We start from the raw sequence: 27,996 nt of genomic DNA, 5'->3' as shown, positions 1-27,996 counted from the left end.
TGGGATAAAAAAAATGGAAGCTTTGAATGTTGTGGAAGCTCTCGTCGTTGCTAGCGTTGTTAGCGTTGTCTAGCTCACTGGTTTTTGGAACCCGACCAGTGGCCATGACAGCCGCGCGCCATTGCCACGAAAGCCGAGAGACGAACTCACCTCAGGTGGGCACGGTGGAGGGCCATGGGCGCGCGCGGTGGAGGGCCACACGAGGTCGTCGGCGGTGGAGGGCCGCACGAGGCGAGGCACAGGCTCCGGTGTCACGGAAGATGAATCAGCGGCGGCGCGAGGAAGAAGAGGGCGGCGGTGTTCGACGAGGAAGAAGAGGAGGGGATCGATCTGCGCCAGGCAGTGGCGGTTATATACCAGGGAGATTTACTCCCGGTGTCAATCACCAGCCGGGAGTAAAGGTCCTTTACTCCCGGTGCGTATTACCAACCGGGAGTAAAGGGTTTTTTTTGGCGGGGCACGAAACTGCAGCCCACCTTTACTCCCGGGTGGGCTTCCCACCCGGGAGTAAAGGTGGCCTGCAGTTTCATTTCCCGCCTGTTTTGAGCAAATTTTTTTAATAGAAATATGGATTTTCTTGTGTAATACATAGTAAATTAAATAAAAGGCATAAAATTATTTTGTTAAAAATATGGATTTTCTTTTTCTTTATTGCACATAGGAAAAATCTATAACCTAACTTTTTTTATTTTTTGTTACAATTATAAAACATAATGTAACTAATATTTATTATTTCATTAATGCAAAAATGTAGTGTTTAATTAAAATTATTAAAATTATTGGTTTTGGACAGGAAATTTGTTTTCACATCATTTTAACGTTAATATTTTAATTTTTCATCACTCAATATCCTAATTTACCTTTTTGAGAGAGAAATCCCACCAAATCAACATTGATTTAATTTGAAACATGACATAATAAACATCTGAATTCACAATTATTACATAATACCTCAAACATACACTATATTAAATCACTATATCATCAAGTGGGCACAATAGTGAACTTCTTCTTTACGTATGTCCCTTGGTTATGATCGCGTTGTAACCATGGAGTGTCCTCATCATTTACCAAGATGCTAGGGTCTTTGTTCACTTTGAATGGCGGAATTCGGTCATCCTTTTCATAATCTTATGACATGTCCGACTTGTCCTCAATTCCCACGATGACTCTTTTCCCTGAAAGAACTATATGGCGCTTTGACTCTTTGGTTGAGTCATTATCGTTTTCTCTCTTTTTGGTTTGGTAGACATATCATTGACATAGAACACCTGATTCACATCCTTGGCAAGGACGAATGGTTCATCTTTGTACCCAATATTACTAAGGTCTACTATTGTCATTCCATACTCATTGTCTACTGTTACCCCGCCTCCGGTCACCTTGACCCATTGGCACTTGAACAATGGGATCTTCAAAGTAGGTGCATATTCTAGTTCCCATATTTCATCTATGCGTCCATAATATGTCTGCTTATTCCCATTCGGGTCTGTGGCATCTATGCGGATATCACTGTTTTGGTTGGTACTCCTTTTATCTTGGGCTACTGTGTAGAATATGTTCCCATTTATCTCGTACCCTTTGTATGTGATGACATGCCATGATGGTTGCATAGCCAATAAATACAGTTGCTCATGGATGCTCTCATCACCTTGACATTTTTTTCACAACCAACCGCCGAAAGTTTCCATGTGCTTACGCGTAATCCAAGCTTCATTCTTCCCTGGAAACTCGGATCGTAAGAGAACCTTGTGTGTCTCAATATACGGATCTACCAAAGAGGAGTTCTGTAGAACTGTGTAGTGCGCTTTATTGAAATAATCATCATCCGTACCAATATATGTTTTCCTCCCTAGTGTCCCCTTTCCGCTTAGTCTCCCCTCATGTCTCGATTCAAGAACACCAATCGAGTCAAGGTCGGGAATAAAGTCAACACAGAACTCAATGACCTCTTCTGTTCCATAGCCCTTGGCGATGCTTCCTTCTGGGCGAGCACGGTTGTGAACATATTTCTTTAGGACTCCCATGAATCTCTCTAAGGGGAACATGTTGTGTAGGAACATAGGACCGAGAATGAAAATCACCTTGACTAGGTGAACTAGGAGGTGTGTCATGATATCAAAGGAAGGAAGGAGGGAACACCAACTCAAAGCTGACGAGACATTGAACCACATCATTCTGTAGTTTAGCTAGATCAGTTGGATCAATTGCCTTCTGAGAAATTGCATTAAGGAATGCACATAGCTTCATGGTGGCTAGATGTACATTTGGAGGTAGAATTTCTCTTAATGCAACTAGAAGCAATTGCGTCATGAGAACGTGATAGTCATGGGACTTTAAGTTATAGAATTTCTTCTCTGATACATTTATAATACCCTTTATATTCGAGGAGAATCCAGATGGTACCTTGATGTTGTTTAAGCATTCAAACATGATTTACTTCTCCTCTTTGCTTAGAGTGTAGCTGGCAGGACGTAAGTAATGGCGTCCATCATCTGTCTTCTCTGGATGCAGGTTGTCTCTTTCTCTCAAACAACGCAGGTCCTGTCGTGCTTCAAATGTGTCCTTAGGCTTTCCATACACACCCATGAAGCCTAGCAGGTTCACACAAAGATTCTTCGTTAGGTGAATCACGTCGATCGAGCTACGGACCTCTAGGACTTGCCAATAGGGTAGGTCCCAAAATATGGATTTTTTCTTCCATATGGGTGCGTGACCATTAGCGTCGTTCGGAACAGGTTGGCTGCCATGTCCTTTTCCAAAGACGACTTTCACATCATTGACCATATCGAGTACATCCTCACAGGTTCGGTTGCGAGGCTTGGTCAGGTGGTTTGCCTTTCCTTTAAAATGCTTGCATTTCTTTCTTACAGGGTGATTTGCAGGAAGAAATCGACGATGGCCAAGGTATACGATCTTTCGACATTTTTTCAAGAATACACCTCTAATATCATCGAAGCAGTGTGTGCATGCATTATATCCCTTGTTTGACTGTCCTAAAAGATTACTTAGAGCAGGCCAATCATTGATTGTTATGAACAACAATGCTCGCAGATCAAAGTGTTCCTGTTTGTACTCATCCCACACACGTACACCTTCTTTATTCCACAAAATGAGAAATTCGTCAATAAGTGGTCTCAAGTACACATCGATGTCATTGCCAGGTTGCTTTGGGCCTTGGATGAGCACAGGCATCATAATGAACTTCCACTTCATGCATAACCAAGGAGGAATGTTGTAGATACTTAGAGTAACAGGCCAAGTGCTATGACTACTGTTCTACTCTCCAAAAGGATTGATACCATCTGTACTTAAAGCAAACCCTAAGTTTCTTGCGTCATTTGCAAACTCTGGGAATTCTCTGTCGATTGCTCTCCTCTGGGACCCATTAGCAGGGTGTCTCAACATATTGTCTACCTTACGGTCTTCTTTGTGCCATCGCAACAATTTTGCATATTCTTTGTTTCTGAACAGACGTTTCAAACATGGTATTATAGGAGCATACCACATAACCTTGGCAGGGATTATCTTCCGTGGACATTCGCCCTCAACATCACCAGGGTCATCTCGCCTGATCTTATACCGCGATGCATGGCATACCGAGCATGCATCCAATTTCTCGTACTCTTTGCCATGGTACAGGATGCAGTCATTAGGACATGCATGTATCTTCTCGATTTCTAGCCCCATAGGACAGACAACTTGTTTTGCTTCGTAGGTAGTGGCGGGCAATTCATTGTCTTTCGGAAGCATCTTCTTTTGGATTTTTTATTAACTCTCCAAATCCCTTGTCAGATACACCATTCTTTGCCTTCCATTGCAGCAATTCTAGTGTGGTTCCCAACTTTTTCTGCCCTGCATCACAAGTTGGGTACAACAATTTCTTGTGATCTTCTAGCATCTGCTCGAACTTGATCTTCTCCTTTTCACTTTCACATTCTCTTTGTGTGTCACGAATGACCTGACAAAGATCATCAGCCGGATTATCTTCTGCGGCTACCTCTTCTTCAGCTTCTCCCATTGCAGTATCATTGAAGCACGCACCATCGGGAATAATATCATTGTCGTCCCATTGTTCTTCTTCACCTTCTTCCATTACAACACCGGTTTCTCCGTGCTTCGTCCAACAAATATAGTTTGACATGAAACCTGACTTGAACAAGTGTGAATGAAGAGTCTTTGAGCAAGGATATTCCACCGTATTCTTACATATGGCACATGGGCAGCACATAAAACCGTCGCGTTTGTTTGCCTCGGCCGCACGTAACAAAGAATGCACGCCGTCAATGAACTCTTGGGAGCGGCGATCAGCATTGTACATCCAATGCCGTCTCATCTGCATTATATGACATAAATACCATATTAAAAACTAGATCATAATTAATTATTTATACAACATGCATGCCACCACAAAAGGTACAAATTTATGAAAGCATCGCTACAATGTAGACAATCCCAACTACCACTAAAAGAACTAAAGCTAAAATACATTTCAGGAGCACAAGGATTTCGCGACCAATCTCAACTAAAACAGACAGATCCCCCGATTGTGCAACATCTTTGGGCTTCTTCGGCTGGATCACTGCCTCATTAGCCGCCGTATCTGCCTGTTGTGCAAGATATTTTTGCACGAGTTCAACATACTCTTCCCCCCAGTAGAAGCCTGAACATCGTCCACCGCCATCCCACTGAAATTAAAACAAAAAATTAGAACTTTAATCACAACCATCATGAAAATAGGTATAAACTAACCATAATCATTAAATACGATAAAATAACTCACATTGCGATCCGGACACTTGTAGAAGATACGATCCTTGTTGGGACCCTCCTTCGTCACTTGGTACTCCATCACAATCTTCGTCTCATCATGACACTTGCCGCATGGAATGAGAGGGAGGCCCGGCCTAAGTCGATTTGGAAACCCATGAGAGGCCGAGGACCCGGAAGCAGTTGCCATCTACTCTCTAAACTCATTTTTAATACACTATAAATTTCTCATTTTATAAACAAATAAAATTAAGAAACTATAAAATTATCTATATCTCTAAACAATGATATTTTTAATGGTCATTGTGTTCTCGTCTTTTACTGCAGCAGGTAAGTAATTCACATGATATTTCCGCAAATTAACAGAAGAATGGGAGTGTACACACATAACAATCGATTATCGTTTATATTTATATATATACTACGTTTGGGTACGGTGATTGACAGACTACTACGACGATATCGGGACATGTGAATAAATAACCATCCGTACTAGTTGACCTTGCTTACGTGATCATCTCGGCGAGCATTTCTCCACCAGACGGCACCGTACTTGGCCACGGAAGAGCTCCAATTCTACGAGAAAGGGAACACGGTCTTCCACGACCGTTGCCGCTCTCCCTCATAGAATCAAAGCTTCTCCTTGACGTCCATTACTGCTCGGCAGAGAACATGCTCGCCGAAATGAACACGGTCCACGAGTTCAACTAGTACGGATTTTCTATAATGTTCTAACTATTTTCTAAGTTTTTCATTTCATAAAAAGTTAAAATAAAAAGTACGGTGATTGACAGACTACTGCGATGATATTGGGACATGTGAATAAATAACCATCCGTACTAGTTGAACTTGCTTACGTGATCATCTCGGCGAGCATTTCTCCACCGGACGGCACCGTACTTGGTCAAGGAAGAGCTCCGATTCTATGAGGAAGGGAACACGGTCTTCCACGACCGTTGTCGCTCTCCCTCGTAGAATCAAAGCTCCTCCTTGACGTTCGTTACCGTTCGGCAGAGAACATGCTCGCCGAAATGAACACGGTCCGCTAGTTCAACTAGTACGTATTTTCTATAATTTTCTAACTATTTTCTAAGTTTTTCATTTCATAAAAAGTTAAAATAAAAAGTACGGTGATTGACAGACTACTGCGACGATATCAGGACATGTGAATAAATAACCATCCGTACTAGTTGAACTTGCTTACGTGATCATCTCGGCGAGCATTTCTCCACCAGACGGCACCGTACTTGGTCAAGGAAGAGCTCCGATTCTACGAGGAAGGGAACACGGTCTTCCACGACCGTTGTCGCTCTCCCTTGTAGAATCAAAGCTCCTCCTTGACGTTCATTACCGCTCGGCAGAGAACATGCTCGCCGAGCTGAACACGGTCCGCTAGTTCAACTAGTACGGATTTTCTACAATTTTCTAACTATTTTCTAAGTTTTTCATTTCATAAAAAGTTAAAATAAAAAGTACGGTGATTGACAGACTACTGCGACAATATCGGGACATGTGAATAAATAACCATCCGTACTAGTTGAACTTGCTTACGTGATCATCTCGGCGAGCATTTCTCCACCGGACGGCACCGTACTTGGTCAAGGAAGAGCTCTGATTCTACGAGGAAGGGAACACGGTCTTCCACGACCATTGTCGCTCTCCCTCGTAGAATCAAAGCTCCTCCTTGATGTCCGTTACCGCTCGACAGAGAACATGCTCGCCGAGCTGAACACGGTCCGCAAGTTCAACTAGTACGGATTTTCTATAATTTTCTAACGATTTTCTAAGTTTTTCATTTCATAAAAAGTTAAAATAAAAAGTATGGTGATTGACAGACTACTGCGACGATATCGGGACATGTGAATAAATAACCATCCGTACAAGTTGAACTTGCTTACGTGATCATCTCGGCGAGCATTTCTCCACCGAACGGCACCGTACTTGGTCAAGGAAGAGCTCCGATTCTACGAGGAAGGGAACACGGTCTTCCATGACCGTTGTCGCTCTCCCTCGTAGAATCAAAGATCCTCCTTGATGTCCGTTACCGCTCGACAGAGAACATGCTCGCCGAGCTAAACACGGTCCGCAAGTTCAACTAGTACGGATTTTCTATAATTTGCTAACTATTTTCTAAGTTTTTCATTTCATAAAAAGTTAAAATAAAAAGTACGGTGATTGACAGACTACTGCGACGATATCGGGACATATGAATAAATAACCATCCGTACTAGTTGAACTTGCTTACGTGATCATCTCGGCGAGCATTTCTCCACCGAACGGCACCGTACTTGCCACGGAAGAGCTCCGATTCTACGAGGAAGGGAAAACGGTCTTCCACGACCGTTGCCGCTCTCCCTCATAGAATCAAAGCTCCTCCTTGACATCCATTACCGCTCGGCAGAGAACATGGTCGCCGAGATGAACACGGTCCGCAAGTTCAACTATCTACTTTAACCTTCTTTCATGTAAATATGCAAGCTTGAAGTGATTTTGAGCTCAAATTGCTTACAAATGAAAAAAACCACAATAAAGAACCATATATATATAGTGAACAAAATGAGATAAGACAATGGTGAAAAATGAGAGTATGAGATTGGTAACCTTTACAACTGAAGAATCGACGGAGAAATCGAAGAAATCGACAGAGGAATCGAAGAATGGATGGAGGAACAATGGAGGGAGGGAGGAAGCAAGAACACTACTGCAGTGAGCTTCAAAATGTGCTGAGCTCGGGCTCGGGGAGGAAGGAGACAGCCAGGATATAAAGGGGGGACCTTTAGTCCCGGTTGGTGGCTCCAACCGGGACTAAAGGTAACTTTCCAACCCCGAGCGCAGCCACGGCCCGGGAGTAGACCTTTACTCCCGGTTGGAGCCACCAACTGGGAGTAAAAGTATACCTTTAGTCCCGGTTGGTGGCTCCAACCGGGACTAAAGGTCCCTGCTACCTCTGTCTGGCGCAGTAGCCGTTGGGCAGGGACCTTTAGTCCCGGTTGGAGCCACCAACCGGGACTAAAGGTATCTCTAGTCTCGGACGCAAAAAATTCCGGGACTAGAGCCCATTTTGGCCGAGGATCAAAGGTCTGTTCTCTACTAGTGTGTGGATTCGACAGACCCAACACTTAAGACACCTATCACTGTTACGAGTGGAGGCATAACCCGACAATGTCCCGGTTAATTACATCCACCAACCGACTGTGTTCTAGTTGGGATATTGCTTCCAGTTTAGGCCACCAACCTACAGTTCTAGTTGGGATATTGCTACCAGTTTAGGCCACTAGCTGGCATTGACATGCTAATACACTACCGGAAACACCTAAGTTGCCGAGTGTCCCCACCTTTGCCGTGGGCAAGATTTCGGGCACTCGGCAAACATGGTGTTTACCGAGTGTCCCAAAGACGACACTCGGCAAAAACAAAACTCACGGCATAACAATTTACGCCGAGTGCTGACACTCGGCAAACAACAGACACACGGCAACTTCATGTCCGGGGTAACACCGTCGACCTCCGTTATCATTTTGCCGAGTGCCACCTGTTAACACACGGCAAACCAACCTATATGCCGAGTGTCAAAATACAACACTCGGCAAATCCTACTATATGCTGAGTGTCAGAATATGACACTCGGCAAACAATTTTTTTTTTATTGTGCCTCCCAAACTTTTTGTACTGTTGTCTTACAATACCTGTTGCTCTGTGTTGAAGTTTTGTACATTTCTGAGTTATTTTACTATATTTTGACAATTTATTTTAGTCAAATGAATTTTCGGTAATTTTTTTGATTTGAACTGCAAGTGCTTCGAATATCCGAAAAAGTGAATAAAAAATGATATTCTTGTCACTGAGTCTGTTTTGAGACCGTATCCAGGGCCAGACTAGAAATTTCGAACATTGTGTTCGTGAAACATGAGCAGAAACGCGTGGCGGAAAAGTCTGAAAATTCTATAAAAAGCAAACGAAGTCTGAAAATCACGAAATTCGTCGAGTTGTCATGATATCATACGTGGAGACTATGGTAAAAAATTGAGAGTGTTTCGGCAAAGTTGACACGTATGCTTTCTGAGATTTGAGAAAGATCCGGTAAGATGAGGAGACAATTTGAATGTCGATTTGGAGTTTCACTTCAAAATTTTTTGTATATACAATAGAGAACAAATATCGCTTCTTGTGAATTTTTGGCAATTTTTCGGAGCCATTTCGTAGTTTTAATTCTTTCGTCGCAATTATTGAATTTTAGATGCGTGATATACAAACACATGAAATAATAGTCCATTTTTTGTACAAGCTTGAAACATACATTTGTGAGTGCACCTAACAAAGTGTAATGCAAGTTCATTTCATGAAATTAGTGAAACATGAAATAGAGGAAAGTAATTAAGTAGAGGAAAGAAAAGGGCAGCATGAAATATAGAAATAAGTTTACCGAGTGCTGCATAGGTGGCACTCGGCAAAAATGTAATAAACTTTTTTTAAAATTTCTTGTTAAGGGAGAACAGGGATTTTTTTTTAAAATAGGGAAAATAGGAGGGCACTTTTTAAAAAAAAATGTTTGACGAGTGCCCAATCGTCACGACACTCGGCAACTAGGCGTTTAGGTTTTTTTAAGTAGTTTACCGAGTGCGCCATCGGCAGACACTCGGCAAACTGATGGGATTTTTTTTAAAAAAACGTTGCCGAGTGTCGTATCGGGCCGACACTCGGCAAACAGGCCGCAAAATAGCTAGGCCGCTGGCCAGCTCTGGCCATTTCTCCATTCTATCCCCGCGCACGCGCCACCGTCGACCTCCCTCACCTCGCGCCGCCGTCGAGCTCCCCCCCACGCGCCCTCCTCCCTGCCCACTCCATCGTGCTCCCCACGACCGCCACCGTCGAGCTCCCTCCCCACGCGCCACTGACCGCACACCCTCCACCGCAACCCCTCTGCCGCCCCCTCCCTCCCCACTCCGTGGCCCCCTCCCTCCCCACCCCGCCCGCCTCCGCCGTCGACCTCCACCCCGCCCGGTCGGTCTGCCACAGCCACCAGCTGGCCCACGCCCCTTTCCCCGCCGTGAAACCGAGCGCGAGCACGACCCCGCCCGCCTGCCCCCAGCGAGTCCCTGCGCCACCTCGGTGCCCGCCCGCAGGGAGCCCCTTGCTCGACGCCACTCCGACGAACTCCTGGGCGGCTTCTACAGCGCGGCCGCCTCTCCGACGACAGCTGTTCTACGGCGACCCAGGTAACTCAAAGTCGCCCTGCTCGGTTGCTTCCGATTTGGGACTCGTTTCAGTTTTGATTTCGGTTTCAGAAGTGGCTTCCATGTCTTGATAAGCATGACAGTCTTGTGAAGTACCAGCATAGTCCATAGGAGACGCCATAATTTTGTTGTTGATTTGAAGAACACATTGTTCCTAGTCTTAAAATGTTTATGTGCTGGAGTACTTGGATGCCAAATTCATTTTCCAACAAATCCCACAAAGTAGCTGCAAAGGAAAATTACCGTCGTTGGGTGGAGCATTAGTCCAGATTAGTTCAGCCTTATTTAGCCTACCCATGTTCATGATTTCTTTCTTTGACATCCCAAGAGGTGTTCTAATATAAAGAAAATAGAGTATTTTAGATTTTGATTTTATTGGTACTATGATCAACTGAAAAAAATATACTTGCTAAGTGGTCTGTTATCTGTCAACCAATGGAACATGGAGGTTTGAGTATACAGAACCTGAACTTATAGAATAAATGCTTGTTGAACAAATGGTTTTTTAAATTGTGCAATGAAGCCGGTATTTCGCAGGAGCTGCTAAGAAATAAATAAGTACATTAAAGACAAGACATTGCCCTGATGATTCTAATTTTTGGATGGATCTTTTGGGAGTGAAGGATTAATTCATGAGCTTAGAGAAATTCAAATTAGGATATGGCACTGAAATAAGTTTTTGGAAAGATATCTGGTTGGTTGCATATCCTCTCAAAGCACAGTATCCAAATTTCTATAATATAGTTTGACATGAACATGCTACTGTAGCAAATACTCTAGACGTAGTTCCTCTAAAGTTTCCTTCAGAAGCACTTTATTAGAAAAACCTGGGCGCCGAGCGAGGAAAAGTGAGGGACCGATACACCGCGAGGGACTGGAGACGATCAGACGACGCCGAGCGGACGGGCGGGCATCCGATCTTTTCGGATGCTGTTCCTTTCCGGCTTGCGTTGACCACTTGAGCGACCCCCCTACTAGCCTGTTGCATTCGTATCGCTACCGTATTCGTATATGCCTGCCTCGTGTACTTCAGAGCTGATGAAACGAGGCGGGACGATCATCATCATCTCGAGATGTGCAAATTGTAGTGGGCGCGGGACAGACACGTTGCCCCTGCTGCTGATATTTTTTACACCCAACATATCAGAGCCCTTCCGTGTCCACGAGAATGTCGATGCAGCAACGCATTTTTAAGACCGGGAGCGGCAGCCGAACGGATTAAGTACTCCGTAGAGCTGAAGCTGCACTGTTTTGTTCTGTCATGTAGGAGTAGACAGCACATTTGTTTTGTTATTAATTAATCCGATCGTGATCTCAGTCAGTGCCGGGACGCATGTGGCAGGAACTGGAGCAATCCAGATTTATCTCTCAAGAGAAAATGTGTATTCCAGCTACCCTACTTGCTCCAAATCCTAATGCTCCATTTCATCTTCATCAGTGTGATAGTGAAGATGAGTGAGAACTGACTGGGATTCCGTTCTCAGGCAGATGGTTCAGGTCCACATGTCGGCCTCCACTTCTCCTAGTTGAGTGCAGGACTGCAGGAGCAGTAGGGTAGCCTGTACTTGGTTTAACCCCAGCGGTTCCATGGCACGTGCGTGCCCCCCCGCATACAGCTAATCTGATCTGTGAATCCTTCATTATATTTAGTAGTACTACTTATCTTCCTGTGATTAAATCATTGTACTGGCTGCGTTTGGTCAAGATGACAGGATTTCATTCTTATTTATAGCAGAAGCAAAGCACTATGGACAGTACGGCCCTCCTATGCACGCACATAGATGAAACTAGTAAGGATTGGATTACCTCTTTTATTGCTCCTCGAACACTAGGTCTTTGAATGATGCTTGAATGCACCTGGCATCTTTTTGACATCCTCATCCTTTCCCAAATGTTCCAACAATTCCTGAACTGTAGCATCTCCAGGATTCTGATTCAATCTCTTGATAGATCTTCCTCTTGAGCTATTTGCAAACATGAACTCTCCAAGTAGTTCAACCACTGGTGCCTTGGAGCTGTCAACATCGCTGTGGTTCAGAAACCTACCACTGGAAGCCTTCATGTTCTCGGGATCCCCTTGTTTAAGTTTCTGATCATGGATCCCATGACCAATAATAGGAACCTTGAGAGTGACCAGTGGGTCTGTCTTGGGCAATGATTCTTGCACAGGATCCTCAAGACTGACCAATGGGTCCAACATGGGCAATGTCAACTCCATAGGAACCTCCAAACTACCAGCCAGGCCTTGGTTAGGAATTGTCAATTGCATAGGTTGCTCTGAAGAGTGTACAAGTAGCTCTGCATCTTGAACTGAAGTAGTCACTGACAATTGCACAACTTGATGTTGAACTAACAATGGTTGTTCGGCAAGTGAGTCATAGGTTATGGTGGAGTTGCAACACTCTCTTGATCTTTGATAGTACCTATACAATGCAGACACCAAACCTGCAAAAGACAAGCATGCCAATATCTGCAGCAAGTGCGGTTCCATTGCAGACCACAGAAATTTTACACTGGAGCATATTGTTTTAGCAGCTTCTGCTGTATTCTCATACTGCCATAGATCCAACTCCTCACTATCCACCTTTTTGTCTCCCATCTTGTCACTTGCTGATTTTATTGCCTTCTCCATAGAGACTAACTGCAGTACACACTGATTTGAACAATCCTCCCATTCCTCTAGATGGACTGATTCTGAACTGCCCTCCTCATTAGTTTGAGTTATACACTACTAGAGAACAGACTTTAGAACGATGTCCCAAATTAGCATTAGCCTCGGCATTTTTTGCCCCCGGGACTAAAGGACCCTTTAGTCCCGGTTGGTAATACCAACCGGGACTAAAGGTCCCTGCCCAACGGTCGTCCGCGGGGCAGGGATCTTTAGTCCCGGCTGGTATTACCAACCGAGGCTAAAGGTTTACCTTTAGTCCCGGTTGGTAATACCAACCGGGACAAAAGCTTTTAGTCCCGGTTTGGGTGATGCCCCGGGAATAAAGATTAATGTTTAGTCCCGGTTTGGACCCCTAACCAGGACTAATCATCCCGGCCTATAATTCAGCTCATTTCTTTCTCCCCGAGCCCGAGCCATTCCATTCAAACTCACTGCCTCTGTTCTTTAGCTTGCTGTTGTTCTTGCTTTCTCCCCCTCCATTGGTGTTGCTCTTCGATTTTGGAGGTAACAAACTTAATCCTCTTATGTTTTATTAGTAGCTTATCTCATTTTGCAATGTAGATGCATGTGTAACTTTATATGTTGGACTTTATTATGATTTTATATGTCATTTTTAGCTCAAAATCACATGATGATTTGCATATATGTTTGGATAAACAAAAGTTAAATTAGTTCATCAAAATCACGCCTCGCTCGTCCTCGCTGGAGCACGCGCCATCCTCGTCCCCGGTGGCTTACGTGATCTTAGAATTAATTTTTCCATGAAATGAAAAACTTAGAAAATTGTTAGAAAATTGTAGAAAATCCGTACTAGTTGAACTTGCGGACCGTGTTCAGCTCGGCAAGCATGTTCTCTGCCGAGCGGTAACGGACGTCAAGGAGGAGCTTTGATTCTATGAGGGAGAGCGGCAACGGTCGTGGAAGACCGTGTTCCCTTTCTCGTAGAATCGGAGCTCTTCCTTGGCAAGTACGGTGCCGTCCGGTGGAGAAATGCTCGCCGAGATGATCACGTAAGCAAGGTCAACTAGTACGGATGGTTATTTATTGAAACATGTTTTTGAGCTATAATTTGATGGATATTTGATAACTTCAGACCTACAAATGTTATGTACAAATATTACTATCCTCGGCAACCTAAACGCCCACGAGCTCGCCGATATCGAGCAGGTCACTTAGAATTATTTTTTCCATGAAATGAAATACTTAGAAATTATGCCTTTTATTTTTTAGAATTAAATTTTCCATGAAATGAAAAACTTAGAAAATTATAGAAAATCCATACTAGTTGAACTTGTGGACCGTGTTCAGGTCGGCGAGCATGTTCTCTGCCGAGCGGTAACGGACGTCAAAGAGGAGCTTTGATTCTACGAGGGAGAGTGGCAACGGTCGTGGAAGACCGTGTTCCCTTTCTCGTAGAATCGGAGCTCTTCCTTGGCCAAGTACGGTGCCGTCCGGTGGAGAAATGCTCGCCGAGTTGATCACGTAAGCAAGGTCAACTAGTACGGATGGTTATTTATTGAAACATGTTTTTGAGCTATAATTTGATGGATATTTGATAACTTCAGACCTACAAATGTCATCTACAAATGTTACTATCCTCGGCAACCTAAACGTCCGCGAGCTCGCCGATATCGAGCAGGTCACTTAGAATTATTTTTTCCATGAAATGAACTACTTAGAAATCATGCCTTTTTTTTAGAATTAAATTTTCCATGAAATGAAAAACTTAGTAAATAGTTAGAAAATTATAGAAAATCCGTACTAGTCGAACTTGCGGACCGTGTTCAGCTCGGCCAACATGTTCTCTGCCAAGCGGTAACGGACGTCAAGGAGGAACTTTGATGCTACGAGGGAGAGCGGCAACGGTCGTGGAAGACCGTGTTCCCTTTCTCGTAGAATCGGAGCTCTTCCTTGGCCAAGTACGGTGCCGTCCGGTGGAAAAATGCTGGCCGAGCTGATCACGTAAGCAAGGTCAACTAGTACGGATGGTTATTTATTGAAACATGTGAAATCCGTACTAGTTTTGTTTAAATATATTATTTTAGAAAATATGAAATTTACACTAGTTTGCAAAAATAAGTATAGAAAGTAGATGACAACTGGTATCGGATCATCGGCCTCTCGTTCGGTTGTGAAACGACTGAGGCCAGAACTCCCTCTCATTATATGCGGCAAGTGTAAGCAGAAGATTGTGATGGAGTACCGAGTTAAGAGACAGGGACCCAACAAGGGTCGTGTTTTCTACAAGTGCCCGGATCGCGATGTGAGTTTCTTACGCATTTTATAATTATGGCTAATTGACCTGCTTTTCTTGAATATTTTTGACTAAATATTTTTTGGCTTTAATTTCAGTGGGAGGGCAATGGATGCGATGGTTGGTACTGGGAGGAAGATTATGCTACATACGTGTAGAATTTGGGTGTGCTTGAGGTAGCGGCTGCTGCTGATGAGGCAGTGAGCCAGCAGGAGAAGCTTATTGATATTCAACAGAAGAATAATTTGTCTGTTTTAGTTGCGTACGATCACGAAATAATTATGTTACTGAAGTGCATTGTAGTTTTAGTTTGTTTAGTGATAGTTGGGATTGCTTACATTGTAGCCAGACTTAGTTAATTAATCAACCGTGTGTGTGTCATTTATGTTGTGTAATAAAATACTTAATTATGTTCAAGGTTTTCATAATTTGTCGTGTAATACAGATTATGTCACGCCATTGGATGTACAATGCCGATCGCCGCTCCCAAGACTTTATTGAGGACTTGCACTATTTCTTAGGTGTGGCTGAGGCAAATAAGCGGGATGGTTTCATGTGCTGTCCATGTGCCCTATGTAAGAATTTAAAGGAATATTCAAGCTCAATGAGTCTTCATTCACATTTGCTTAAGTCAGGTTTCATGTCAAACTATATATGTTGGACTAAGCATGGAGAAAGCGGGGTCATGATGGAAGAAGGTGAAGGAGAAGATTTAGACATTGATGACATTATTGCTCAGTATGGTGCCTTTGATGATACTACAATGGGGGGAGATGAAGAAGAGGTAGTGGTAGAAGATGATCTCGATGATGCTCTTGGCGATGCCATTCGTGATGCACAACAAGAATGGGAAAGTGAAAAAGAGAAAGTTAAGTTCGAGCGCATGCTTGAGGATCATAGGAAGTTGCTATACCCAATGGCCGAAGAGGGGCAAAAAAAGCTGGGTACAACACTGGAATTGCTACAGTGGAAGGCAAAGAATGGTATATCTGACAAGGCATTTGGGAATTTATTGAACCTCATAAAGAAGATGCTTCCGAAGCCAAATGAATTGTCCACCACTACGTACGAAGCAAAAAAGGTTGTCTGCCCATTGGGATTAAAAATCCAGAAGATACATGCATGTCCTAATGACTGCATCCTCTACCATGGTAATGAATATGAGAATTTGGATGAATGCCCGGTATGTAAAGCATCGTGGTATAAGATCAGACATGATGATCCTGGTGACGTCGAGGGTGAACAACGTCCTAGAAAGAAAATCCCTGCCAAGGTTATGTGGTATGCTCCTATAATACCATGCTTAAAACGTTTGTTCAGAAATAAAGACCATGCAAAGTTGTTGCGGTGGTATAAAGAAGACCGCAAGGTAGACAATATGCTGAGACACCTAGCTGATGGGTCCCAGTGGAGAGCGATAGACAGGGAATTTCCAGAGTTTGCAAATGAGGCTAGAAACTTAAGGTTTGTCTTAAGTATAGATGGTATGAATCCTTTTGGAGAGCAGAGCACTAGTCATAGCACTTGGCTAGTTACTCTATGTATCTACAACCTTCCTCCATGGTTATGCATGAAGCGGAAGTTCATTATGATGCCGATCCTCATCTAAGGTCCGAGGCAACCTGGCAACGATATTAATGTCTATCTGAAGCCATTAGTTGAAGAACTTCTAGTTTTATGGAACAAACCAGGTGTACGTGTCTGGGATGAGTACAAACAAGAACACTTTGACCTACGAGCAATGTTGTTTGTAACAATCAATGATTGGCATGCTTTAAGTAATCTTTCAGGTCAGACAAACAAAGGATATAATGCATGCACACATTGTTTTGATGACCTTGACAGTATATATTTGAAAAGATGTTGAAAGTTTGTGTACCTTGGCCATCGTCGATTCCTTCCTTTGAATCACCAAGTAAGAAAGAAAGGGAAATATTTTAAAGGTAAGCCAGACCACCGGAAGAAGCCTCATAACCGAACCGGGGAAGATGTACTCGCAATGGTCAAGGATGTGAAAGTAGTATTTGGAAAGGGACAAGGCAGTGAATCTGTTCCCAAAGATGCTACGGGACACGCACCCATGTGGAAGAAGAAGTCCATCTTTTGGGAGCTACCCTATTGGCAAGTCCTAGAGGTCCGCAACGCAATCGATGTGATGCACCTGACAAAGAATCTTTGTGTGAACCTGTTAGGATTCATGGGTGTGTACGGGAAGCCAAAGGATTCACTTGAAGCACGCCAGGACTTGCAGGGCATGAAAGAACGAGACAACCTTCATCCAGAGAAGATAGATGATGGACGTCATTACTTAAGTCCTGCTAGCTACACGCTTAGCAAAGAAGAGGGACAGCATGTTCGAATGTCTAAGCAGCATCAAGGTCCCATCGGGATTCTCCTCCAATATAAAGGGTATAATAAATGTGCCAGATAAGAAATTCCTAAACTTAAAGTCCCACGACTGCCACGTGTTTATGACGCAATTGCTTCTAGTTGCTTTAAGAGGAATTCTACCTCCACATGTACGTCTAGCCACCGTGAAGCTATGTGCATTCCTCAATGCAATTTCTCAGAAGGCAATCAATCCAGTGGAACTAGCTACTCTATAGAATGATGTGGTTCAATGTCTTGTCAGCTTTGAGTTGGTGTTCCCTCCATCCTTCTTTAATATCATGACACACATCCTAGTTCATTTGGTGAAGGAGATTAGTATTCTTGGACCTGTGTTCTTACATAACATGTTCCCCTTCGAGTGGTTTATGGGAGTCTTGAAGAAATATGTGAAAGTCCGTTCTAAGCCTGAAGGAAGCATCGCCTAGGGCTATGGAACAGAGGAGGTCATTGAGTTCTATGTTGACTTTATTCCTGACCTTGCCCCGATTGGTGTTCCCGAATCACGACACGAGGGGCGACTCAGTGGTAAAGGAACTTTAGGGAAGAAAACATATATCGGCATGGAAGACGATTATTTCAATAAAGCACACTACATAGTTCTTCAGAACTTGTCATTGGTGCATCCGTATATCGGGATACATAAGGAGTTCTTACGATCCAAGTTTCTAGGGAAGACTGAAGCTTGGATTAGGCGTCAGCACATGGAAAGTTTTAGTGGTTGGTTGCGAAAAGAATGTCAAGGCGATGACAATATTGATGAGAAAATGTATTTGTTGGCTAGGCAGCCATCGTGGCATATCCTCACGTACCAAGGGTACGAGATAAATGGGAATATATTTTACACAGTTGCCCAAGATAAAAGGAGCACCAATCAAAATAGTGGTGTTCGCTTAGATGGCACAGATCCAAATGGGAATATACAAATATATTATGGCCGCATAGAAGAGATATGAGAACTAGACTACGCACCTAATTTTAAAGTCCCTTTGTTCCGGTGCCAATGAGTGAAGCTGACCGGAGGAGGGGTAATAGTCGACAAAGAGTATGGAATGACAACAGTGGACCTCAACAATATTGGGTACAAAGAGGAACCATTCGTCCTTGCTGCCGATATGAGTCAGGTGTTCTATGTGAAAGACATGTCTACAAAATCAAAGAGAGGAAAAAACGAAGACATCAACTCAATGATCAATGAGCCAAAGCGCCACATAATTCTTTCTGGGAAAATAAATATAGTGGGAATTGAAGACAAGTCAGACATGTCAGAAGATTACGAAAGAAATGTCCGAATTCCACCCTTTATAGTGAAGAAAGATCCAAGCATCATGTTAAATGATGAAGACACTCCATGGTTACGACAAGATCATAACCAAGGGTCATACGTCAAGAAGAAATTCACTGTTGTGCCCGCATGATACAACGATGCATGTTTAATATATTATGTTTTAGAGACGGATATTATGTAATATGTAACAATTGTAGATCTTGCTGAGATGATCAAACTTGGTATTCAGAGTTTTTTCATCTGAGGTCATTTAGTGTCTCATTTGAGCAAGTTTGACCAAGTCAAATTTGGTCAAATAAAAAACAACACTTTGACTTTAGTATTATGAACTCTAAATGACTTCAAATTGAAAAGTTTTGAATACCAAGTTTGTTACACTCAAAAAGATCTACAATTGTTGTTTTGGTCAACTTTCCATTTGAGAAAGTTTGGACGGTTCAAATTTGTGATTTTTAAATTTCGATGCCTACAAACTAGTTTTCAGAACCCTAGATTGTCTCAAATTGAAAAGTTTTGAATACCGAGTTTGTTCAGCTCATCAATATATACAATCCTTATATAGGCCATTTTTTCATTTGAAAAGTTGTAGAACAAAAAATACTACATTTTCTTTATTTTTATAGGTTCAACAAAAATTTCTTGTCAATTTTGGTCAAAAACCGAGACAAAATTGAAACATTGACGTTACAATAATGTGATAATAAATTTCATATCGAATAATATTAGTTTTATTAATTTTAAGTTACAAATATATTTTTGCATTAACAAAATACTTAGTATTAGTAATATTTATATTCTATATTCATAAAAGAAATTAAAAACTTTAGGTTACAAAAATTTCCTATTTACAATAAATAATTAGTTAATCAATAGTATTTTTTAAAATAAATATTGCAAAGTATTGAAGTTGCTATGGAATTAATTGATTAACCTAGTATTAAACAAAATTAAAATCCCAGGCCTTTCCAATTACACTGGCGGGTTGCCAAAATTTTCAGGCCTTCAGTCCCGGCCCAGACCAAGAACCGGGACTAAACGGTGGGCGGCAATTTCGTTGCTCGCCCAAAAATACCTTTAGTCCCGGCTGGTAACACCAGCCGGGACTAAAGGACATTTAGTCCCGGCTGGTAAGACCAACCGGGACTAAAGGGTTGGACCTTTAGTCCCGGTTGGTCTTACTAGCCAGGACTAAATGTCCTTTAGTCCCGGCTGGTGTTACCAGCCGGGACTAAAGAGTCCCGGCCTATATATATCGAACGTCTATTCTGTTCATCTTCGATCTCGCCTCCGTCGCTCAGCCCCGCCCGGCCGCGCCATCCGCCGTCGTCGAGCTCGTCTCTGCCGCGCCGCCGTCGTCTACCCCCGCCCGGCCGCGCTATTCTCCCGGCCCGCATCGCCGCATCCCGTCTCCGCCGCCGCACCTGACCCCACCCTCCGTCGCCGACGCTTCCCGTGCGCCCACCGTACGGCCTCCGTCGAAATCTTGATCTGCTGCTCTCGATCGGCCATGTTTTTTAGTTTTTTTTTACAAAGTCTCGTCTGTATGTTAGATTAAAATGTATTAAATTTTAATTAGTAGTTTATTGTTAGTTTTTTAGTTATTTTTTAGATAGTTTTGATATATTAGATTTAAATGTATTAAAATTTAATTAGTATTTTATTTAGATAGTTTTTTTAGATAGTTTTTTATTATAGTTTTTGATATATGTTAGATTAAAATGTATTATCTATTAGTAGTTTATCTAATTTCGTGTTAGATTTATTTAATTGGATTTAGTAATAATATATTCTATCTCTCTATATATATTATATCTAGAGAGAGATTCTATATGTATACATATGTACTTAATTATTTCTATATGTATATATACATGTACTTATTTTCATGTGTTGAGAGAGAGAGAAAATTGTATCTAGAGAGAATATTCTATGTGTATCACATGCATATCTAGAGATATAGACATATGCACTTATTTCTATGTGTTGAGAGAGAGAAAATATATTGTATCATTCAATGTGTATATATATACATGTACTTATTTCCATGTTTTTGGATCGAAAGTGTTTTTGATTCGATTCCAAAGCCTATACCTTATTATTGTTTATCCTTATGAAATATTATATGTTATTATATTTAATTGGATTTAGTAATTCTATATGTGTTATCACATGTACTTATGTTATGTACCATAGTAATTCTATCTATGTGTTATCTTGAAGATACAAATGGCTGCTCCGGATGATAACTTGAGTGATGACATAATGGCGGATATTATCAACACCGGCACCAATGTGGATGTAGATGATATGAGTCAGTACTTTGCTGATTATGAGGATATCCTGAATATGCCGGTGGTTGAAGATCAACAAAATTGTCGCGCAAGAAAATACTGGCGAGGTATATTTGATTATCTATCATCTCTTATAGATGCATGCATACATATATTTGTTGTTAATCGTTGTGTTTCTACTCATGTAGCCGGTCTCTGGATCTACATCAACCACCGACAAAAGTAGGAAAGTCCGAGGGCCAAAAAAGCCATTAGAGGGCCGTTTCATAATATCAGAATTCGACACTGACACCGGCAAACCATTGGGACCACATGCTCAGACATATGTCAATCAATGTGTTTTCATTGTAAGGGATAGGATCCCAGTTAGTGCTCGTGAATGGAAGCAGAAGATATCCGCTCCTAATGTTAGTTTTATATCTGATCATGACAAGAACCTAGCTTGGAGAGATATCACTCTGCATTTCACATTACAAGCAGATGATGCTTTGAAGGAGCTAGTGAGGGATTGGACAATGAAGAAGATGGCAACATTGTTCTAGAGTTGGAAGAAGACATTGTATAAAAAGTTTATCTTGAAGAATGCTACGCCAAATTTCAATGCTAAGGCGTTTGTCAAGTTGGAGTCCCATTGGGATGCCTTCGTAGAATACAAGACATCTCAAGACAGTGAGGAACGTGTGATGAGGAATCGGCAGAATGCCCGACAGAAGCAATACCATCATCGCATGGGATCAGGTGGTTATAGGAGTGCTATTCCCAAGTGGCAGAACCTAGAAGCAGAGATTACTGCTAAGGGAATCATACCTGAAACAATAGAGAAGAACTGGCCTCAACGCGCGAAGAATTGGTTCTACGCTCATGGTGGAAGCCTAGACCCAGACACTAGCAAGCTAATTTTCGGCCAAAAAATTGAGAGAGCAACACAGAGACTAGCTCGTGCTAGGGAAGAAGCTGATAGTGGTGTTTTTAAGCCCAACAGAGAGAAGGATGAATTGACATATGCCCTAGAGAATCCCAAACACGGTGGTCGAACAAGAGGCTATGGGGTGGTTCCATGGCTACACACATTTCCAGCAGACAAGGATACCTACAGAAGCCGCCAGAGAAAGAAGGATGAGGAGGCAGAACGAATCCGCGCATTGGAGCAATTTGTTGATGAGTCACAACAAGCATTGCTTGAATCATGTGAACGAGAAAAATCTCTTGAAGCAAGAATGCAGGAGGAGATCAAGAGGCAAGTGCAGCTAGCAATGAGTCAAATGCAATCGCAATCAACGCCGGGAGTCACCATTAGCCCCGTTGGTCAGATGAAAAGCAGTTGTGCTTCTACGGAGCTGCCAGTTATTCAAGATGACGCTGGGTTGCGCTTCCCTGTTGATGACATTACCGAGCCTCTAACAACATGTGAGCTGCACATTCTAGATGGTAATAATGCATCAATCATGGTGGCTGTTGGGGTTGTATCTCCAATAGACCGAACGAAGACACCAAGAATCCATGGGTCAGTTATTCAACCTGGATATGCTAGCGTCTCGGTCGATAGAGTGCTCAAAGGTTACATCAATGTTCCTCTTGACATTGAAGGCGGTGATGGGGAGAAGACACTAGGAGAAGCAGAGAAGACATTTATTCAATGGCGCAAACGCTTCATCATCATTCTTGGGGCGCCACCGCTTCCCCTACCTCACCCTAGGTACGAATGAAAGTGAATGAAATATTATTTTCCATTAATTTTCTATTGGCTTCAAAAATAATTGACACACAACTTGTTTTTGTAGCAGGGTCTCCCCCCAGCCTAGCCTAATCATTCATTCCCCATCTCATCACAGCGTCGCGAGGGGCGAGACGACTTCATCCCCACGGCGATCGCCAACTCCTACACCGGCCCCATCGCCTCCACAACGATCTCCAACTCCTACACTGGCTCCACCGCCTCCACAACGATCTCCAATGCCTCCACGCCGGTCTCCACCAACACCTGCCACATCGCCTCCACGCCGGTCTCCAACACCGCCCCCACCCCCTCCACAGCGACGCACTACAAAGACGTCTAAGGTCCTGGCGGCAAAGAAGACCCCGAGAAAAAGAGTTATTTCTCAAGAAATACTTCCTGAAAAGACTGATGAGCAAATAGCAGCTGAAGAAGACAAAAAAGTGAAAGATTTTTTTATAGATACCAAAAACAAGAGTCAAGCGAAGCTTAAGGAGAAGCCGTACTTTTACCTACCACGAGAGGTGCTGAGGCAGAAGGTCGATGCTCACAAGAAAAAGATGATTGAACTTCGTAAGCCTTCGCCACTATCAGACTATGACCGCTCCCTCGTGAAGTCACATGATGCAGATAAGAAAAGGAAAAGAGCATTAGGGAAGGATGTCCCACAGCTTGGATAACAGAAGCAACCAATGCAAAATCTTGTTGTTGCTAATGAATATGGTTCCAACATAGAAGTCTATCGACCAGACAACTCTGGAGAAGTGTCAGTTCAAGCCCTTAATGCTTTTTTTTAAGATACTGGTTTAACCTTGGATCAATTGACGGGCAAAGCTCCAATCCAGAACCTGGAAGTTGATACCTGGAAGACTTATAAATATGGCAAAAGTCTGTACAACCCTGCGGCTCTGAATGAATTGGGTACGCAAATGTACTTGCTCAACAAGTGGTACATGCAGGCGTGTGGCAGGGGTGAGCAGTGGATCTTTGTCAGATTTAGAGACCATCATTACTTCCGTGGCGATGACATCTTACATATTAGTTTCGAAGAATTGCATCAACTATACCACATGGACGCTCTAGAAAAATCAATCATTAGCTCCTTTTGTTTGTAAGTGATTTTTACTTTTATTTAATAAACTCACTTCCATGTGTACGTGTATATAATTATCCTCACATGTAACTTATATTTATATACAGATTCCAGATGTCAGAGCTCCAAAGAATACAAGACACCAGTGTTGGCTTCATTGATCCTTATATCGTATTCAAAACCGGTATTATTGTCAAGGAGCGGTGGGTATCTGAAGCACAGGAGAATATCATGATGTTCTTCGTGAAGCAGCACGACAAGACAACAATACTTTTCCCGTACAACTTTGAGTAAGTGTTAATAATAATGTAGTCTACACATTTTATGTAATATCAATACAACTTATATGCATGTACGTGTGTGTATAAACCAATGCAGGTTTCACTGGATACTCATTGTCATTGAGTTAAACTCAAGTCGGTTAGTAATCTTTGACTCGTTGAGAAAAGAGCGGGCACTATACCAAGATATGATAGACATTATCTAGGGGTAATTTCGATCTCTCGCGCACAACTATTATTGAATAGACTTTGCCATAATTTATTAACGATCGTACATTATTGGTCGCACATGGTTTGGAAAGAGTTTATTCAGCAACATCGCAAGGATTGCAAGGCACCACTTAATGTAGTTGAAATACCAGTAAGTTGTACTATATACACTTCCCCACGTGTTTAATTACTATATCGTACTTCAATTTACGTGTGAGATGATGAGAATAATCTTCTTCTCGTACAGTGGTGTTTGCGGCAGGAACCAGGTAATAACTTGTGTGGATACTATGTTTGTGAATTTATCACTGCGCACATAAAAAGAACTCCTAAAGATGTCCTCAGAGTACATATATATCAATTTTTTATTTATTTTTAAATGAATATATATATATATGTATTAATACTTTTCCTTTTATTTCAAATGCAAGACTGAATGGTTGAAACGAAGGGTCATGCAAAAAGACCATCTGAAAGCAGTTCAAGAGTCAATAGCAGGATATCTTCTAGAAAAAGTGCTCAATCCCAACGGCGAGTTCTACTTTGATCCTAAGAAATAAATGATGTAAATTAAATGTTTATTGATATCGTTATTTTCGAGAACAAGATTACGAAAGTGTTGTATATATACATATATATATCTATAATATATATAGGTTCATACTTTATTCGAATATAATAATGCTCGAGATGAGAATTAGATGTAATTATATGCGTGCGTGTATTTATATTAGCAGCATAGAATACGTACATAAAAACATATTATATATTAAACAAATACGTGTAACTGAACTAAAAACAAATTAAACAAAAAAAAAGAAAAGGAACCTTTAGTCCCGGTTGGGGTTACCAACCGGGACTAAAGGGTGCCACCACGTTTGCTCGGCTGGAGGGCCTTTAGTCCCAGTTGGTAACACCAACCGGGACTAAAGGTCCCTTTTTAGTCCCGGCTCGATAACCCAGGACTAAAGGTGGCACCTTTAGTCCCGGGATCGTTGTCCCGGCGCGGTAACCGGGACTAAAGGCCGTTACCGCCCGGGACAACAAGTCCATTCTGTAGTAGTGATAGTGGAAGTAATGGAATCCAGTGGGACGTTTCCACCCAAGCAATCAACTAAGTTGTATGATTTACACACCAACTGACTACGTGTAGCCCTGATTCTGTTCCCCTGGTTGCAATCTCGTGAGAATGAACAAATGAAATTGAGACATGAGACCGATTCAGTTTGCTTGCTAAAATCTATTGCTCACAGGTCACATCAGCTTAGTCTCACAGAAACAATATTTTTCAGAGTTCAGAAACTGATCTGCCAGTAGTTTAGTAGAAATTTAGACTCCCTATTTATAGGGCTAGGCGAGAACTAAAAAAGCTCACATCACACCAGGAGGCTAAAAAGTCCAGATCATGGTTTTTGGAGTAGGCCTTGAAACGTAGAGATGCTTTTAGGTCCTGTTTTTGGGAACCTAGCTAGCTAGCTTCTATTCGATGAAAAGTCCAGATCTTGTTTCTTTTTACTTTGTTTATGGTGATATAAAGGTAATTACTTACTCATGTGAAATGACTTATTCTTTTAGGGAGGACTGAGGCTTCTGGCTGTTTGTTGGTGTTCCGTGGACCTTGTAGCGGTTGAGGCTTCTCCTGTTTGCGGGACAATGAGGTGAGGCATAAAACACCCCTCTTTTCCGTATCATGCATGTTTGTAGAGCACGTAACCCGGTTAGGCGTCTCCCGTTCGAAAGAGATACGGTTGGAAATATGCAGCTCTTTGCATATCGATAACCATATCTGTTTCGAATTGTCTACGAGGAGCAGGCCGAGCAGGAGGAGGGCGAGCGCGAGGAGGAGGAGGGCGAGCACGAGGAGGGGGAGGTCGAGCATGAGGCAGAGGAGGAGCCCTCGACGGGGGGTTCCTCTTCCTCTACTTCGAAGATCTGGTTGCGAGGCCCTTCACGCCTCCCGGAACAGCCTATACCTTTCACGAAACGGTCGGTGATTCGCCCCAATGGGCCAAGGTAAGTATCTTAAGATGTTATCGCTACTTCTTTTGATATGTTTAACATGGCAAAATACAAACTAATATTTTTTCGTTAATCACTTGGACAGGGGATGGAAGGTTGTGGCTGCAGGTGATCACAAACACCTTCCCGGTGGAATCCTGGGTCTTCTGTGTAGGGAACACTTCCCCGCCCTGGTGGACTGGGCAAGAGGGGTGGAGCCGGCCTACATGTTCGAGCACTACGCGTCTGCCCCCGATGCACGAGATCGGGAAGGCAGGAAATTCGACAACAAGGCGCAGCGGGTTGTGAAAGAGCTGTGGGTAAGCCTTCCCCGCACTATCTTGCTCAATACATCGCATTCCTATCACATCCTTGAAATAATGACTACATACATAATGTTTATATGCAGGATTTCTACAGATGTGACGAGGGATACGAGGAGAGGGCCGAGAGGCACGCTCACAAAGCCTGCTACAAGCTCGTGAAGGACATGCACTACGAGGCGCGTATCCTGGCTGTACAGCAATGCAAAGCTATCTTCGAGGAAGTGAAGATCGACAAAGACCTCGCAAGAACCTTGACGCTGACTAAAGAGCAATACATGCTGGTAAATACTGTTTCTTCCTGAGATTAAGTACACTTACTGTGTTCTTATATGACAAATGCTTGTTGACGTGTAGGTGCCTCCAAATTGGGTGGCCGGTAAAGGCGAGTGCTGTAGGAGGATGGTGGACAAGTGGTGCTCCCCGGAGTGGTCGGAGACACACGCCGCTTGCCGGGAGCGGCGTTTGATGATGACAGGTGCACCACACCATCAGGGGAACCTTACCCTTGCCGAGTACGCGGAGAGATGGGTACGTGACTTCATTTATGTATTCCAATGCTTGCTTCTGCATAGTTTCTAATGATCTTACTGTTTGTTTCACAGTCGGCGTCACATGGTGGCGCACCTTGCTCCCAGGTGAAGGCATGGGCTATGGCCCACAAGGGCAAGGCGACGTCCGCCGTTGACTTCAACCCGGAGGACCCTCCCTCGGCGTACAGCAATCCCTCCATCCACAGCCATCTCACCGAGTACACAACGGCGGCCAAGGCGGTCCATGGGCCGGAGTATGATCCGAGCACCTAGGATTTCAAAGGAGACCTTGTCATGAGGGTGGGAGGAGGCAAGAAGCATGGCAGGTACTGGCTTGGCGACAGTGTCGTCGACACGGCCACTACTCCCACTCTCTCCCAGATCTGAGCAAGCGACATGGGCCAGAGGCCGCCCATACGCCCACGGCCGACCAGTACACAGCACGCCATGCAGACTTTGCAGGTTATTACTCTTTTATTCGTCGTTCATTGTTTCTTACATACCTTTGATTTCCATTGTAACATTAGGGTGAAATTTTGTAGGCCGAGCTAGAAAAAGAGAGGAGGCAGAGAATAGCGTTGGAGGCGAAGATTGACGCTGATCGGCAGAGGCAGGAGCAGATGTTTCAGTGGATGCAAAATCTCGGCGCGAAGATGGGTGAACCTCTGCCACAAGCGCTATTCCTTCCTCCTCGTCCTCCTGAAGACACTCCTGGGAGTACATCTATCCCCATGTCCACTCACTCACACACACTCACACACACACCAGCACACACACACTCAAGGAGTCCGGTAGTGAACCCTCATATTTGTGCCAAGATAATACAGTCCAACTATTTTGTGCTGTACTAAAATTAAGGTTGGCATGGCAAGCTTCGAACTCTACCAAGAAAATTAACTCTGGTAATACACAGCAGAGCAGCGGCAGCGTGTCTGGCTGCGCTAACTT

General features: G+C 43.1%; 1 pseudogene; it reads right to left on the bottom strand.

Annotated features, from left to right (window-relative positions):
* Positions 1–69: 69 nt before the first annotated feature.
* LOC136506866 (uncharacterized) lies at positions 70–26,073 on the bottom strand (annotated as a pseudogene).
* Between the last annotated feature and the right edge of the window lie 1,923 nt (positions 26,074–27,996).

This window comes from Miscanthus floridulus, chromosome 15 (assembly GCF_019320115.1).
Source record: "Miscanthus floridulus cultivar M001 chromosome 15, ASM1932011v1, whole genome shotgun sequence".
Classification (NCBI taxonomy): domain Eukaryota; kingdom Viridiplantae; phylum Streptophyta; class Magnoliopsida; order Poales; family Poaceae; genus Miscanthus; species Miscanthus floridulus.
This window is presented reverse-complemented; position numbering and strand designations above follow the sequence as displayed.